The sequence below is a fragment of the Hyla sarda genome, chromosome 6 (assembly GCF_029499605.1).
Source record: "Hyla sarda isolate aHylSar1 chromosome 6, aHylSar1.hap1, whole genome shotgun sequence".
Lineage (NCBI taxonomy): Eukaryota > Metazoa > Chordata > Amphibia > Anura > Hylidae > Hyla > Hyla sarda.
This window is the reverse complement of record NC_079194.1, coordinates 281,152,240-281,166,757: the sequence shown is the minus strand read 5'-3', so window position 1 is coordinate 281,166,757 and position 14,518 is coordinate 281,152,240. Positions and strand designations below refer to the sequence as shown.

Sequence of the window (14,518 nt, the reverse complement as noted above, 5' to 3'; positions counted from 1 at the left end):
GGGAATTTCTTACGCAATGATTCAAATTTCTACTAAATGTTGTGCATTGATGGAGTGGTTGCAGCTTGCATTTTTTCACCAACTTGGAGTTACGGTCCCCTCAGCCAGTGCCTGATCTGTGACCTTCAATAAAAATGCAGCAAAAAACTTTTTGACCCTGTTCTCAGAATCTATCACCTGGAGGTGGGGTCTTATGTAGACGAGGTGGCCGAGTGGTTAAGGCGATGGACTGCTAATCCATTGTGCTCTGCATGCATGGGTTCAAATCCCATTCTCGTCGGTTTCTTCTACTTTTTACCACTTTGCAGCTTGCCTAGTAGATTCTTTGCAACTTGCCTTGTAGATTCTTTATTGTCAGCATATGCAGTGGATGCTCCCACCATGGCAGTTTTCTATTTTTGATTCAGAAACGTGCCTCTGTGACCTATCAACCTGGCATTAGTAATCCTGCATTGTTTTTCCATTTCTCTTGCATGGTGCTTAATACTATCCAATAAAGAAGATGAGGACATTTCCTTCTTTTGGGCATTCAGCCAGCATACATATTTTTGACTTTGCTCGGACATTCTTAGGACTGTGGGATAGACAAGTTTGAAGTCACATATGATTGAACGTCTACTTCTTGGTATGAAAAGCTCAAAATTGCAAAGAAAGAAAGGCACTGCTGAGATTCGAACTCAGGATCTCCTGTTTACAAGACAGGCACTTTAACCAACTAAGCCACAGTGCCATGACAACCAACGCCAAAAAGTCAGAAAATGGGAATTGCTATGCAATGATTAAAATGTCTACAAAATGCTGTATATTGACGGAGCAGTTGCAGCTTGCATTTTTTGAGTTACGGTCCATTCAGCCAGTGCTTAATATGTGACCTTCAATGAAAATGCAGCCAAAGACTTGTTGATCATGTTGTCAGAATGTCTCACCTGGAGTGGTTGCCTTTTAAAGACGAGGTGGCCGAGGGGTTAAGTCGATGGACGGCTAATCCATTGTGCTCTGCATGCCTTTTCCAACTTGGTATCTTGCTTTGAAGATTTTTTATTGTCTTTGCAGGCATGGGAGTTTTCTATTTCCAATCCAGAAGGGTGTGTTACGTGACCTATCAACCAGGCCTTAGAAATCCTGCCTTGTTTTCCAATTCCTCTTGCATGGTGCTTAATGCTATCCTATAAAGAAGATGAGGACAATTCTTTCTTTTGGGCGTTTAGCCAGCATCCATATTTTTGACTTTCCTCGGACTGTCTTAGGGCTGTGGGATGGATAATATCAACCTGGCATTAGTAATCCTGCATTGTTTTTCCATTTCTCTTGCATGGTGCTTAATACTATCCAATAAAGAAGATGAGGACATTTCCTTCTTTTGGGCATTCAGCCAGCATACATATTTTTGACTTTGCTTAGACATTCTTAGGACTGTGGGATAGACAAGTTTGAAGTCACATATGATTGAACGTCTACTTCTTGGTATGAAAAGCTCAAAATTGCAAAGAAAGAAATGCACTGCTGAGATTCAAACTCAGGATATCCTGTTTACAAGACAGGCGCTTTAACCAACTAAGCCACAGCACCATGACAACCAATGCCAAAAAGTCAGAAAATGGGAATTGCTATGCAATGATTAAAATGTCTACAAAATGCTGTATATTGACGGAGCAGTTGCAGCTTGCATTTTTTGAGTTACGGTCCACTCAGCCAGTGCTTAATATGTGACCTTCAATGAAAATGCAGCCAAAGACTTGTTGATCATGTTGTCAGAATGTCTCACCTGGAGTGGTTGCCTTTTAAAGACGAGGTGGCCGAGGGGTTAAGTCGATGGACGGCTAATCCATTGTGCTCTGCATGCCTTTTCCAACTTGGTATCTTGCTTTGAAGATTTTTTATTGTCTTTGCAGGCATGGGAGTTTTCTATTTCCAATCCAGAAGGGTGTGTTACGTGACCTATCAACCAGGCCTTAGAAATCCTGCCTTGTTTTCCAATTCCTCTTGCATGGTGCTTAATGCTATCCTATAAAGAAGATGAGGACAATTCTTTCTTTTGGGCGTTTAGCCAGCATCCATATTTTTGACTTTCCTCGGACTGTCTTAGGGCTGTGGGATGGATAATATTGATGTCAGATAGGATTGAACATCTGCTTTTTGGTATGAAAAGCTTAAAATTTAGGGGAAAAAAGGCACTGCTGAGATTTGAACTCAGGATCTCCTGTTTACTAGACAGGCGCTTTAACCAACTAAGCCACAGCGCCACATGAAGTCCAGCAGAAAAGCCAGTAAATGGGAATTTCTTACGCAATGATTCAAATATCTACTAAATGTTGTGCATTGATGGAGTGGTTGCAGCTTGCATTTTTTCACCAACTTGGAGTTACGGTCCCCTCAGCCAGTGCCTGATCTGTGACCTTCAATAAAAATGCAGCAAAAAACTTTTTGACCTTGTTCTCAGAATCTATCACCTGGAGGTGGGGTCTTTTGTAGACGAGGTGGCCGAGTGGTTAAGGCGATGGACTGCTAATCCATTGTGCTCTGCATGCATGGGTTCAAATCCCATCCTTGTAGGTTTCTTCTACTTTTTACCACTTTGCAGCTTGCCTAGTAGATTCTTTGCAATTTGCCTTGTAGATTCTTTATTGTCAGCAAATGCAGTGGATGCTCCCACCATGGCAGTTTTCTATTTTTGATTCAGAAAGGTGCCTCATGCGACCTATCAACCTGGCATTAGTAATCCTGCATTGTTTTTCCATTTCTCTTGCATGGTGCTTAATACTATCCAATAAAGAAGATGAGGACATTTCCTTCTTTTGGGCATTCAGCCAGCATACATATTTTTGACTTTGCTTAGACATTCTTAGGACTGTGGGATAGACAAGTTTGAAGTCACATATGATTGAACGTCTACTTCTTGGTATGAAAAGCTCAAAATTGCAAAGAAAGAAAGGCACTGCTGAGATTCAAACTCAGGATATCCTGTTTACAAGACAGGCGCTTTAACCAACTAAGCCACAGCACCATGACAACCAATGCCAAAAAGTCAGAAAATGGGAATTGCTATGCAATGATTAAAATGTCTACAAAATGCTGTATATTGACGGAGCAGTTGCAGCTTGCATTTTTTGAGTTACGGTCCACTCAGCCAGTGCTTAATATGTGACCTTCAATGAAAATGCAGCCAAAGACTTGTTGATCATGTTGTCAGAATGTAGATTCTTTGCAACTTGCCTTGTAGATTCTTTGCAACTTGCCTTGTAGATTCTTTATTGTAAGCATATGGCTCATATGGCTCATATGGCTCATGGCTCCCACCATGGCAGTTTTTAGACGAGGTGGCCGAGTGGTTAAGGCGATGGACTGCTAATCCATTGTGCTCTGCATGCATGGGTTCAAATCCCATCCTTGTCGGTTTCTTCTACTTTTTACCACTTTGCAGCTTGCCTAGTAGAGTCTTTGCAACTTGCCTTGTAGATTCTTTGCAATTTGCCTTGTAGATTCTTTATTGTCAGCATATGCAGTGGATGCTCCCACCATGGCAGTTTTCTATTTTTGATTCAGAAAGGTGCCTCATGTGACCTATCAACCTGGCATTAGTAATCCTGCATTGTTTTTCCATTTCTCTTGCATGGTGCTTAATACTATCCAATAAAGAAGATGAGGACATTTCCTTCTTTTGGGCATTCAGCCAGCATACATATTTTTGACTTTGCTCAGACATTCTTAGGACTGTGGGATAGACAAGTTTGAAGTCACATATGATTGAACGTCTACTTCTTGGTATGAAAAGCTCAAAATTGCAAAGAAAGAAAGGCACTGCTGAGATTCAAACTCAGGATCTCCTGATTACAAGACAGGCGCTTTAACCAACTAAGCCACAGTGCCATGACAACCAATGCCAAAAAGTCAGAAAATGGGAATTGCTATGCAATGATTAAAATGTCTACAAAATGCTGTATATTGATGGAGCAGTTGCAGCTTGCATTTTTTGAGTTACGGTCCATTCAGCCAGTGCTTAATATGTGACCTTCAATGAAAATGCAGCCAAAGACTTGTTGATCATGTTGTCAGAGTGTCTCACCTGGATTGGTTGCCTTTTAAAGATGAGGTGGCCGAGGGGTTAAGTCGATGGACGGCTAATCCATTGTGCTCTGCATGCCTTTTCCAACTTGTTATCTTGCTTTGAAGATTTTTTTATTGTCTTTGCAGGCATGGGAGTTTTCTATTTCCAATCCAGAAGGGTGCGTTACGTGACCTATCAACCAGGCCTTAGAAATCCTGCCTTGTCTTCCAATTCCTCTTGCATGGTGCTTAATGCTATTTTATAAAGAAGATGAGGACAATTCTTTCTTTTGGGCGTTTAGCCAGCATCCATATTTTTGACTTTCCTCGGACTGTCTTAGGGCTGTGGGATGGATAATATTGATGTCAGATAGGATTCAACATCTGCTTTTGGTATGAAAAGCTTAAAATTTAGGGGAAAAAAAGGCACTGGTGAGATTTGAACTCAGGATCTCCTGTTTACTAGACAGGCGTTTAAACAACTAAGCCACAGCGCCACATGAAGTCCAGCAGAAAAGCCAGAAAATGGGAATTTCTTACGCAATGATTCAAATTTCTACTAAATGTTGTGCATTGATGGAGTGGTTGCAGCTTGCATTTTTTCACCAACTTGGAGTTACGGTCCCCTCAGCCAGTGCCTGATCTGTGACCTTCAATAAAAATGCAGCAAAAAACTTTTTGACCCTGTTCTCAGAATCTATCACCTGGAGGTGGGGTCTTATGTAGACGAGGTGGCCGAGTGGTTAAGGCGATGGACTGCTAATCCATTGTGCTCTGCATGCATGGGTTCAAATCCCATTCTCGTCGGTTTCTTCTACTTTTTACCACTTTGCAGCTTGCCTAGTAGATTCTTTGCAACTTGCCTTGTAGATTCTTTATTGTCAGCATATGCAGTGGATGCTCCCACCATGGCAGTTTTCTATTTTTGATTCAGAAAGGTGCCTCATGTGACCTATCAACCTGGCATTAGTAATCCTGCATTGTTTTTCCATTTCTCTTGCATGGTGCTTAATACTATCCAATAAAGAAGATGAGGACATTTCCTTCTTTTGGGCATTCAGCCAGCATACATATTTTTGACTTTGCTCAGACATTCTTAGGACTGTGGGATAGACAAGTTTGAAGTCACATATGATTAAACGTCTACTTCTTGGTATGAAAAGCTCAAAATTGCAAAGAAAGAAAGGCACTGCTGAGATTCGAACTCAGGATCTCCTGTTTACAAGACAGGCACTTTAACCAACTAAGCCACAGTGTCATGACAACCAACGCCAAAAAGTCAGAAAATGGGAATTGCTATGCAATGATTAAAATGTCTACAAAATGCTGTATATTGACGGAGCAGTTGCAGCTTGCATTTTTTGAGTTACGGTCCATTCAGCCAGTGCTTAATATGTGACCTTCAATGAAAATGCAGCCAAAGACTTGTTGATCATGTTGTCAGAATGTCTCACCTGGAGTGGTTGCCTTTTAAAGATGAGGTGGCCGAGGGGTTAAGTCGATGGACGGCTAATCCATTGTGCTCTGCATGCCTTTTCCAACTTGTTATCTTGCTTTGAAGATTTTTTATTGTCTTTGCAGGCATGGGAGTTTTCTATTTCCAATCCAGAAGGGTGCGTTACGTGACCTATCAACCAGGCCTTAGAAATCCTGCCTTGTCTTCCAATTCCTCTTGCATGGTGCTTAATGCTATCCTATAAAGAAGATGAGGACAATTCTTTCTTTTGGGCGTTTAGCCAGCATCCATATTTTTGACTTTCCTCAGACTGTCTTAGGGCTGTGGGATGGATAATATTGATGTCAGATAGGATTGAACTTCTGCTTTTTGGTATGAAAAGCTTAAAATTTAGGGGAAAAAAGGCACTGCTGAGATTTGAACTCAGAATCTCCTGTTTACTAGACAGGCGCTTTAACCAACTAAGCCACAGCGCCACATGAAGTCCAGCAGAAAAGCCAGAAAATGGGAATTTCTTACGCAATGATTCAAATTTCTACTAAATGTTGTGCATTGATGGAGTGGTTGCAGCTTGCATTTTTTCACCAACTTGGAGTTACGGTCCCCTCAGCCAGTGCCTGATCTGTGACCTTCAATAAAAATGCAGCAAAAAACTTTTTGACCCTGTTCTCAGAATCTATCACCTGGAGGTAGGGTCTTATGTATACGAGGTGGCCGAGTGGTTAAGGCGATGGACTGCTAATCCATTGTGCTCTGCATGCATGGGTTCAAATCCCATCCTTGTCGGTTTCTTCTACTTTTTACCACTTTGCAGCTTGCCTAGTAGATTCTTTGCAATTTGCCTTGTAGATTCTTTATTGTCAGCATATGCAGTGGATGCTCCCACCATGGCAGTTTTCTATTTTTGATTCAGAAAGGTGCCTCATGTGACCTATCAACCTGGCATTAGTAATCCTGCATTGTTTTTCCATTTCTCTTGCATGGTGCTTAATACTATCCAATAAAGGAGATGAGGACATTTCCTTCTTTTGGGCATTCAGCCAGCATACATATTTTTGACTTTGCTCAGACATTCTTAGGACTGTGGGATAGACAAGTTTGAAATCACATATGATTGAACGTCTACTTCTTGGTATGAAAAGCTCAAAATTGCAAAGAAAGAAAGGCACTGCTGAGATTCAAACTCAGGATCTCCTGTTTACAAGACAGGTGCTTTAACCAACTAAGCCACAGTGCCATGACAACCAATGCCAAAAAGTCAGAAAATGGGAATTGCTATGCAATGATTAAAATGTCTACAAAATGCTGTATATTGACGGAGCAGTTGCAGCTTGCATTTTTTGAGTTACGGTCCATTCAGCCAGTGCTTAATATGTGACCTTCAATGAAAATGCAGCCAAAGACTTGTTGATCATGTTGTCGGAATGTCTCACCTGGAGTGGTTGCCTTTTAAAGATGAGGTGGCCGAGGGGTTAAGTCGATGGACGGCTAATCCATTGTGCTCTGCATGCCTTTTACAACTTGTTATCTTGCTTTGAAGATTTTTTATTGTCTTTGCAGGCATGGGAGTTTTCTATTTCCAATCCAGAAGGGTGTGTTACGTGACCTATCAACCAGGCCTTAGAAATCCTGCCTTGTTTTCCAATTCCTCTTGCATGGTGCTTAATGCTATCCTATAAAGAAGATGAGGACAATTCTTTCTTTTGGGCGTTTAGCCAGCATCCATATTTTTGACTTTCCTCGGACTGTCTTAGGGCTGTGGGATGGATAATATTGATGTCAGATAGGATTGAACATCTGCTTTTTGGTATGAAAAGCTTAAAATTTAGGGGAAAAAAGGCACTGCTGAGATTTGAACTCAGGATCTCCTGTTTACTAGACAGGCGCTTTAACCAACTAAGCCACAGCGCCACATGAAGTCCAGCAGAAAAGCCAGTAAATGGGAATTTCTTACGCAATGATTCAAATATCTACTAAATGTTGTGCATTGATGGAGTGGTTGCAGCTTGCATTTTTTCACCAACTTGGAGTTACGGTCCCCTCAGCCAGTGCCTGATCTGTGACCTTCAATAAAAATGCAGCAAAAAACTTTTTGACCTTGTTCTCAGAATCTATCACCTGGAGGTGGGGTCTTTTGTAGACGAGGTGGCCGAGTGGTTAAGGCGATGGACTGCTAATCCATTGTGCTCTGCATGCATGGGTTCAAATCCCATCCTTGTAGGTTTCTTCTACTTTTTACCACTTTGCAGCTTGCCTAGTAGATTCTTTGCAATTTGCCTTGTAGATTCTTTATTGTCAGCAAATGCAGTGGATGCTCCCACCATGGCAGTTTTCTATTTTTGATTCAGAAAGGTGCCTCATGCGACCTATCAACCTGGCATTAGTAATCCTGCATTGTTTTTCCATTTCTCTTGCATGGTGCTTAATACTATCCAATAAAGAAGATGAGGACATTTCCTTCTTTTGGGCATTCAGCCAGCATACATATTTTTGACTTTGCTTAGACATTCTTAGGACTGTGGGATAGACAAGTTTGAAGTCACATATGATTGAACGTCTACTTCTTGGTATGAAAAGCTCAAAATTGCAAAGAAAGAAAGGCACTGCTGAGATTCAAACTCAGGATATCCTGTTTACAAGACAGGCGCTTTAACCAACTAAGCCACAGCACCATGACAACCAATGCCAAAAAGTCAGAAAATGGGAATTGCTATGCAATGATTAAAATGTCTACAAAATGCTGTATATTGACGGAGCAGTTGCAGCTTGCATTTTTTGAGTTACGGTCCACTCAGCCAGTGCTTAATATGTGACCTTCAATGAAAATGCAGCCAAAGACTTGTTGATCATGTTGTCAGAATGTAGATTCTTTGCAACTTGCCTTGTAGATTCTTTGCAACTTGCCTTGTAGATTCTTTATTGTAAGCATATGGCTCATATGGCTCATATGGCTCATGGCTCCCACCATGGCAGTTTTTAGACGAGGTGGCCGAGTGGTTAAGGCGATGGACTGCTAATCCATTGTGCTCTGCATGCATGGGTTCAAATCCCATCCTTGTCGGTTTCTTCTACTTTTTACCACTTTGCAGCTTGCCTAGTAGAGTCTTTGCAACTTGCCTTGTAGATTCTTTGCAATTTGCCTTGTAGATTCTTTATTGTCAGCATATGCAGTGGATGCTCCCACCATGGCAGTTTTCTATTTTTGATTCAGAAAGGTGCCTCATGTGACCTATCAACCTGGCATTAGTAATCCTGCATTGTTTTTCCATTTCTCTTGCATGGTGCTTAATACTATCCAATAAAGAAGATGAGGACATTTCCTTCTTTTGGGCATTCAGCCAGCATACATATTTTTGACTTTGCTCAGACATTCTTAGGACTGTGGGATAGACAAGTTTGAAGTCACATATGATTGAACGTCTACTTCTTGGTATGAAAAGCTCAAAATTGCAAAGAAAGAAAGGCACTGCTGAGATTCAAACTCAGGATCTCCTGATTACAAGACAGGCGCTTTAACCAACTAAGCCACAGTGCCATGACAACCAATGCCAAAAAGTCAGAAAATGGGAATTGCTATGCAATGATTAAAATGTCTACAAAATGCTGTATATTGATGGAGCAGTTGCAGCTTGCATTTTTTGAGTTACGGTCCATTCAGCCAGTGCTTAATATGTGACCTTCAATGAAAATGCAGCCAAAGACTTGTTGATCATGTTGTCAGAGTGTCTCACCTGGATTGGTTGCCTTTTAAAGATGAGGTGGCCGAGGGGTTAAGTCGATGGACGGCTAATCCATTGTGCTCTGCATGCCTTTTCCAACTTGTTATCTTGCTTTGAAGATTTTTTTATTGTCTTTGCAGGCATGGGAGTTTTCTATTTCCAATCCAGAAGGGTGCGTTACGTGACCTATCAACCAGGCCTTAGAAATCCTGCCTTGTCTTCCAATTCCTCTTGCATGGTGCTTAATGCTATTTTATAAAGAAGATGAGGACAATTCTTTCTTTTGGGCGTTTAGCCAGCATCCATATTTTTGACTTTCCTCGGACTGTCTTAGGGCTGTGGGATGGATAATATTGATGTCAGATAGGATTCAACATCTGCTTTTGGTATGAAAAGCTTAAAATTTAGGGGAAAAAAAGGCACTGGTGAGATTTGAACTCAGGATCTCCTGTTTACTAGACAGGCGTTTAAACAACTAAGCCACAGCGCCACATGAAGTCCAGCAGAAAAGCCAGAAAATGGGAATTTCTTACGCAATGATTCAAATTTCTACTAAATGTTGTGCATTGATGGAGTGGTTGCAGCTTGCATTTTTTCACCAACTTGGAGTTACGGTCCCCTCAGCCAGTGCCTGATCTGTGACCTTCAATAAAAATGCAGCAAAAAACTTTTTGACCCTGTTCTCAGAATCTATCACCTGGAGGTGGGGTCTTATGTAGACGAGGTGGCCGAGTGGTTAAGGCGATGGACTGCTAATCCATTGTGCTCTGCATGCATGGGTTCAAATCCCATTCTCGTCGGTTTCTTCTACTTTTTACCACTTTGCAGCTTGCCTAGTAGATTCTTTGCAACTTGCCTTGTAGATTCTTTATTGTCAGCATATGCAGTGGATGCTCCCACCATGGCAGTTTTCTATTTTTGATTCAGAAAGGTGCCTCATGTGACCTATCAACCTGGCATTAGTAATCCTGCATTGTTTTTCCATTTCTCTTGCATGGTGCTTAATACTATCCAATAAAGAAGATGAGGACATTTCCTTCTTTTGGGCATTCAGCCAGCATACATATTTTTGACTTTGCTCAGACATTCTTAGGACTGTGGGATAGACAAGTTTGAAGTCACATATGATTAAACGTCTACTTCTTGGTATGAAAAGCTCAAAATTGCAAAGAAAGAAAGGCACTGCTGAGATTCGAACTCAGGATCTCCTGTTTACAAGACAGGCACTTTAACCAACTAAGCCACAGTGTCATGACAACCAACGCCAAAAAGTCAGAAAATGGGAATTGCTATGCAATGATTAAAATGTCTACAAAATGCTGTATATTGACGGAGCAGTTGCAGCTTGCATTTTTTGAGTTACGGTCCATTCAGCCAGTGCTTAATATGTGACCTTCAATGAAAATGCAGCCAAAGACTTGTTGATCATGTTGTCAGAATGTCTCACCTGGAGTGGTTGCCTTTTAAAGATGAGGTGGCCGAGGGGTTAAGTCGATGGACGGCTAATCCATTGTGCTCTGCATGCCTTTTCCAACTTGTTATCTTGCTTTGAAGATTTTTTATTGTCTTTGCAGGCATGGGAGTTTTCTATTTCCAATCCAGAAGGGTGCGTTACGTGACCTATCAACCAGGCCTTAGAAATCCTGCCTTGTCTTCCAATTCCTCTTGCATGGTGCTTAATGCTATCCTATAAAGAAGATGAGGACAATTCTTTCTTTTGGGCGTTTAGCCAGCATCCATATTTTTGACTTTCCTCAGACTGTCTTAGGGCTGTGGGATGGATAATATTGATGTCAGATAGGATTGAACTTCTGCTTTTTGGTATGAAAAGCTTAAAATTTAGGGGAAAAAAGGCACTGCTGAGATTTGAACTCAGAATCTCCTGTTTACTAGACAGGCGCTTTAACCAACTAAGCCACAGCGCCACATGAAGTCCAGCAGAAAAGCCAGAAAATGGGAATTTCTTACGCAATGATTCAAATTTCTACTAAATGTTGTGCATTGATGGAGTGGTTGCAGCTTGCATTTTTTCACCAACTTGGAGTTACGGTCCCCTCAGCCAGTGCCTGATCTGTGACCTTCAATAAAAATGCAGCAAAAAACTTTTTGACCCTGTTCTCAGAATCTATCACCTGGAGGTAGGGTCTTATGTATACGAGGTGGCCGAGTGGTTAAGGCGATGGACTGCTAATCCATTGTGCTCTGCATGCATGGGTTCAAATCCCATCCTTGTCGGTTTCTTCTACTTTTTACCACTTTGCAGCTTGCCTAGTAGATTCTTTGCAATTTGCCTTGTAGATTCTTTATTGTCAGCATATGCAGTGGATGCTCCCACCATGGCAGTTTTCTATTTTTGATTCAGAAAGGTGCCTCATGTGACCTATCAACCTGGCATTAGTAATCCTGCATTGTTTTTCCATTTCTCTTGCATGGTGCTTAATACTATCCAATAAAGGAGATGAGGACATTTCCTTCTTTTGGGCATTCAGCCAGCATACATATTTTTGACTTTGCTCAGACATTCTTAGGACTGTGGGATAGACAAGTTTGAAATCACATATGATTGAACGTCTACTTCTTGGTATGAAAAGCTCAAAATTGCAAAGAAAGAAAGGCACTGCTGAGATTCAAACTCAGGATCTCCTGTTTACAAGACAGGTGCTTTAACCAACTAAGCCACAGTGCCATGACAACCAATGCCAAAAAGTCAGAAAATGGGAATTGCTATGCAATGATTAAAATGTCTACAAAATGCTGTATATTGACGGAGCAGTTGCAGCTTGCATTTTTTGAGTTACGGTCCATTCAGCCAGTGCTTAATATGTGACCTTCAATGAAAATGCAGCCAAAGACTTGTTGATCATGTTGTCGGAATGTCTCACCTGGAGTGGTTGCCTTTTAAAGATGAGGTGGCCGAGGGGTTAAGTCGATGGACGGCTAATCCATTGTGCTCTGCATGCCTTTTACAACTTGTTATCTTGCTTTGAAGATTTTTTATTGTCTTTGCAGGCATGGGAGTTTTCTATTTCCAATCCAGAAGGGTGCGTTACGTGACCTATCAACCAGGCCTTAGAAATCTTGCCTTGTCTTCCAATTCCTCTTGCATGGTGCTTAATGCTATCCTATAAAGAAGATGAGGACAATTCTTTCTTTTGGGCGTTTAGCCAGCATCCATATTTTTGACTTTCCTCGGACTGTCTTAGGGCTGTGGGATGGATAATATTGATGTCAGATAGGATTGAACATCTGCTTTTTGGTATGAAAAGCTTAAAATTTAGGGGAAAAAAGGCACTGCTGAGATTTGAACTCAGGATCTCCTGTTTACTAGACAGGTGCTTTAACCAACTAAGCCACAGCGCCACATGAAGTCCAGCAGAAAAGCCAGAAAATGGGAATTTCTTACGCAATGATTCAAATTTCTACTAAATGTTGTGCATTGATGGAGTGGTTGCAGCTTGCATTTTTTCACCAACTTGGAGTTACGGTCCCCTCAGCCAGTGCCTGATCTGTGACCTTCAATAAAAATGCAGCAAAAAACTTTTTGACCTTGTTCTCAGAATCTATCACCTGGAGGTAGGGTCTTATGTAGACGAGGTGGCCGAGTGGTTAAGGCGATGGACTGCTAATCCATTGTGCTCTGCATGCATGGGTTCAAATCCCATCCTCGTCGGTTTCTTCTACTTTTTACTACTTTGCAGCTTGCCTAGTAGATTCTTTGCAACTTGCCTTGTAGATTCTTTGCAACTTGCCTTGTAGAGTCTTTATTGTCAGCATATGCAGTGGATGCTCCCACCATGGCAGTTTTCTATTTTTGATTCAGAAACGTGCCTCTGTGACCTATCAATCTGGCATTAGTAATCCTGCATTCTTTTTCCATTTCTCTTGCATGGTGCTTAATACTATCCAATAAAGAAGATGAGGACATTTCCTTCTTTTGGGCATTCAGCCAGCATACATATTTTTGACTTTGCTCGGACATTCTTAGGACTGTGGGATAGACAAGTTTGAAGTCACATATGATTGAACGTCTACTTCTTGGTATGAAAAGCTCAAAATTGCAAAGAAAGAAAGGCACTGCTGAGATTCAAACTCAGGATATCCTGTTTACAAGACAGGCGCTTTAACCAACTAAGCCACAGCACCATGACAACCAATGCCAAAAAGTCAGAAAATGGGAATTGCTATGCAATGATTAAAATGTCTACAAAATGCTGTATATTGACGGAGCAGTTGCAGCTTGCACTTTTTGAGTTACGGTCCACTCAGCCAGTGCTTAATATGTGACCTTCAATGAAAATGCAGCCAAAGACTTGTTGATCATGTTGTTAGAATGTCTCACCTGGAGTGGTTGCCTTTTAAAGACGAGGTGGCCGAGGGGTTAAGTCGATGGACGGCTAATCCATTGTGCTCTGCATGCCTTTTCCAACTTGGTATCTTGCTTTGAAGATTTTTTATTGTCTTTGCAGGCATGGGAGTTTTCTATTTCCAATCCAGAAGGGTGTGTTACGTGACCTATCAACCAGGCCTTAGAAATCCTGCCTTGTTTTCCAATTCCTCTTGCATGGTGCTTAATGCTATCCTATAAAGAAGATGAGGACAATTCTTTCTTTTGGGCGTTTAGCCAGCATCCATATTTTTGACTTTCCTCGGACTGTCTTAGGGCTGTGGGATGGATAATATTGATGTCAGATAGGATTGAACATCTGCTTTTTGGTATGAAAAGCTTAAAATTTAGGGGAAAAAAGGCACTGCTGAGATTTGAACTCAGGATCTCCTGTTTACTAGACAGGTGCTTTAACCAACTAAGCCACAGCGCCACATGAAGTCCAGCAGAAAAGCCAGAAAATGGGAATTTCTTACGCAATGATTCAAATTTCTACTAAATGTTGTGCATTGATGGAGTGGTTGCAGCTTGCATTTTTTCACCAACTTGGAGTTACGGTCCCCTCAGCCAGTGCCTGATCTGTGACCTTCAATAAAAATGCAGCAAAAAACTTTTTGACCCTGTTCTCAGAATCTATCACCTGGAGGTAGGGTCTTATGTATACGAGGTGGCCGAGTGGTTAAGGCGATGGACTGCTAATCCATTGTGCTCTGCATGCATGGGTTCAAATCCCATCCTTGTCGGTTTCTTCTACTTTTTACCACTTTGCAGCTTGCCTAGTAGATTCTTTGCAATTTGCCTTGTAGATTCTTTATTGTCAGCATATGCAGTGGATGCTCCCACCATGGCAGTTTTCTATTTTTGATTCAGAAAGGTGCCTCATGTGACCTATCAACCTGGCATTAGTAATCCTGC

General features: G+C 41.4%; 28 non-coding genes across 28 annotated transcripts; 11 read left to right on the top strand and 17 right to left on the bottom strand.

Annotated features, from left to right (window-relative positions):
• The first annotated feature begins 198 nt into the window (after positions 1–198).
• On the top strand, positions 199–280 carry TRNAS-GCU (transfer RNA serine (anticodon GCU)). The gene has a single exon. It is a non-coding gene; the product is annotated as a tRNA-Ser (tRNA).
• A 376-nt stretch (positions 281–656) lies between these two features.
• TRNAT-UGU (transfer RNA threonine (anticodon UGU)) lies at positions 657–730 on the bottom strand. The gene has a single exon. It is a non-coding gene; the product is annotated as a tRNA-Thr (tRNA).
• A 765-nt stretch (positions 731–1,495) lies between these two features.
• On the bottom strand, positions 1,496–1,569 carry TRNAT-UGU (transfer RNA threonine (anticodon UGU)). Its single transcript has one exon. It is a non-coding gene; the product is annotated as a tRNA-Thr (tRNA).
• Positions 1,570–2,169: 600 nt separating this feature from the next.
• Positions 2,170–2,243, bottom strand: TRNAT-AGU (transfer RNA threonine (anticodon AGU)). The gene has a single exon. It is a non-coding gene; the product is annotated as a tRNA-Thr (tRNA).
• Positions 2,244–2,471: 228 nt separating this feature from the next.
• TRNAS-GCU (transfer RNA serine (anticodon GCU)) lies at positions 2,472–2,553 on the top strand. The gene has a single exon. It is a non-coding gene; the product is annotated as a tRNA-Ser (tRNA).
• A 377-nt stretch (positions 2,554–2,930) lies between these two features.
• On the bottom strand, positions 2,931–3,004 carry TRNAT-UGU (transfer RNA threonine (anticodon UGU)). The gene has a single exon. It is a non-coding gene; the product is annotated as a tRNA-Thr (tRNA).
• A 307-nt stretch (positions 3,005–3,311) lies between these two features.
• TRNAS-GCU (transfer RNA serine (anticodon GCU)) lies at positions 3,312–3,393 on the top strand. The gene has a single exon. It is a non-coding gene; the product is annotated as a tRNA-Ser (tRNA).
• Positions 3,394–3,793: 400 nt separating this feature from the next.
• TRNAT-UGU (transfer RNA threonine (anticodon UGU)) lies at positions 3,794–3,867 on the bottom strand. Its single transcript has one exon. It is a non-coding gene; the product is annotated as a tRNA-Thr (tRNA).
• A 902-nt stretch (positions 3,868–4,769) lies between these two features.
• Positions 4,770–4,851, top strand: TRNAS-GCU (transfer RNA serine (anticodon GCU)). The gene has a single exon. It is a non-coding gene; the product is annotated as a tRNA-Ser (tRNA).
• A 377-nt stretch (positions 4,852–5,228) lies between these two features.
• Positions 5,229–5,302, bottom strand: TRNAT-UGU (transfer RNA threonine (anticodon UGU)). The gene has a single exon. It is a non-coding gene; the product is annotated as a tRNA-Thr (tRNA).
• Positions 5,303–5,902: 600 nt separating this feature from the next.
• TRNAT-AGU (transfer RNA threonine (anticodon AGU)) lies at positions 5,903–5,976 on the bottom strand. The gene has a single exon. It is a non-coding gene; the product is annotated as a tRNA-Thr (tRNA).
• Positions 5,977–6,204: 228 nt separating this feature from the next.
• TRNAS-GCU (transfer RNA serine (anticodon GCU)) lies at positions 6,205–6,286 on the top strand. The gene has a single exon. It is a non-coding gene; the product is annotated as a tRNA-Ser (tRNA).
• Positions 6,287–6,663: 377 nt separating this feature from the next.
• On the bottom strand, positions 6,664–6,737 carry TRNAT-UGU (transfer RNA threonine (anticodon UGU)). Its single transcript has one exon. It is a non-coding gene; the product is annotated as a tRNA-Thr (tRNA).
• Positions 6,738–7,337: 600 nt separating this feature from the next.
• On the bottom strand, positions 7,338–7,411 carry TRNAT-AGU (transfer RNA threonine (anticodon AGU)). The gene has a single exon. It is a non-coding gene; the product is annotated as a tRNA-Thr (tRNA).
• A 228-nt stretch (positions 7,412–7,639) lies between these two features.
• TRNAS-GCU (transfer RNA serine (anticodon GCU)) lies at positions 7,640–7,721 on the top strand. The gene has a single exon. It is a non-coding gene; the product is annotated as a tRNA-Ser (tRNA).
• Positions 7,722–8,098: 377 nt separating this feature from the next.
• On the bottom strand, positions 8,099–8,172 carry TRNAT-UGU (transfer RNA threonine (anticodon UGU)). Its single transcript has one exon. It is a non-coding gene; the product is annotated as a tRNA-Thr (tRNA).
• A 307-nt stretch (positions 8,173–8,479) lies between these two features.
• On the top strand, positions 8,480–8,561 carry TRNAS-GCU (transfer RNA serine (anticodon GCU)). The gene has a single exon. It is a non-coding gene; the product is annotated as a tRNA-Ser (tRNA).
• Positions 8,562–8,961: 400 nt separating this feature from the next.
• TRNAT-UGU (transfer RNA threonine (anticodon UGU)) lies at positions 8,962–9,035 on the bottom strand. Its single transcript has one exon. It is a non-coding gene; the product is annotated as a tRNA-Thr (tRNA).
• A 902-nt stretch (positions 9,036–9,937) lies between these two features.
• On the top strand, positions 9,938–10,019 carry TRNAS-GCU (transfer RNA serine (anticodon GCU)). Its single transcript has one exon. It is a non-coding gene; the product is annotated as a tRNA-Ser (tRNA).
• Positions 10,020–10,396: 377 nt separating this feature from the next.
• On the bottom strand, positions 10,397–10,470 carry TRNAT-UGU (transfer RNA threonine (anticodon UGU)). Its single transcript has one exon. It is a non-coding gene; the product is annotated as a tRNA-Thr (tRNA).
• A 600-nt stretch (positions 10,471–11,070) lies between these two features.
• TRNAT-AGU (transfer RNA threonine (anticodon AGU)) lies at positions 11,071–11,144 on the bottom strand. Its single transcript has one exon. It is a non-coding gene; the product is annotated as a tRNA-Thr (tRNA).
• Positions 11,145–11,372: 228 nt separating this feature from the next.
• TRNAS-GCU (transfer RNA serine (anticodon GCU)) lies at positions 11,373–11,454 on the top strand. The gene has a single exon. It is a non-coding gene; the product is annotated as a tRNA-Ser (tRNA).
• Positions 11,455–11,831: 377 nt separating this feature from the next.
• TRNAT-UGU (transfer RNA threonine (anticodon UGU)) lies at positions 11,832–11,905 on the bottom strand. Its single transcript has one exon. It is a non-coding gene; the product is annotated as a tRNA-Thr (tRNA).
• Positions 11,906–12,505: 600 nt separating this feature from the next.
• Positions 12,506–12,579, bottom strand: TRNAT-AGU (transfer RNA threonine (anticodon AGU)). The gene has a single exon. It is a non-coding gene; the product is annotated as a tRNA-Thr (tRNA).
• A 228-nt stretch (positions 12,580–12,807) lies between these two features.
• Positions 12,808–12,889, top strand: TRNAS-GCU (transfer RNA serine (anticodon GCU)). Its single transcript has one exon. It is a non-coding gene; the product is annotated as a tRNA-Ser (tRNA).
• Positions 12,890–13,288: 399 nt separating this feature from the next.
• TRNAT-UGU (transfer RNA threonine (anticodon UGU)) lies at positions 13,289–13,362 on the bottom strand. The gene has a single exon. It is a non-coding gene; the product is annotated as a tRNA-Thr (tRNA).
• Positions 13,363–13,962: 600 nt separating this feature from the next.
• Positions 13,963–14,036, bottom strand: TRNAT-AGU (transfer RNA threonine (anticodon AGU)). Its single transcript has one exon. It is a non-coding gene; the product is annotated as a tRNA-Thr (tRNA).
• A 228-nt stretch (positions 14,037–14,264) lies between these two features.
• On the top strand, positions 14,265–14,346 carry TRNAS-GCU (transfer RNA serine (anticodon GCU)). The gene has a single exon. It is a non-coding gene; the product is annotated as a tRNA-Ser (tRNA).
• The last annotated feature ends 172 nt before the right edge of the window (positions 14,347–14,518 follow it).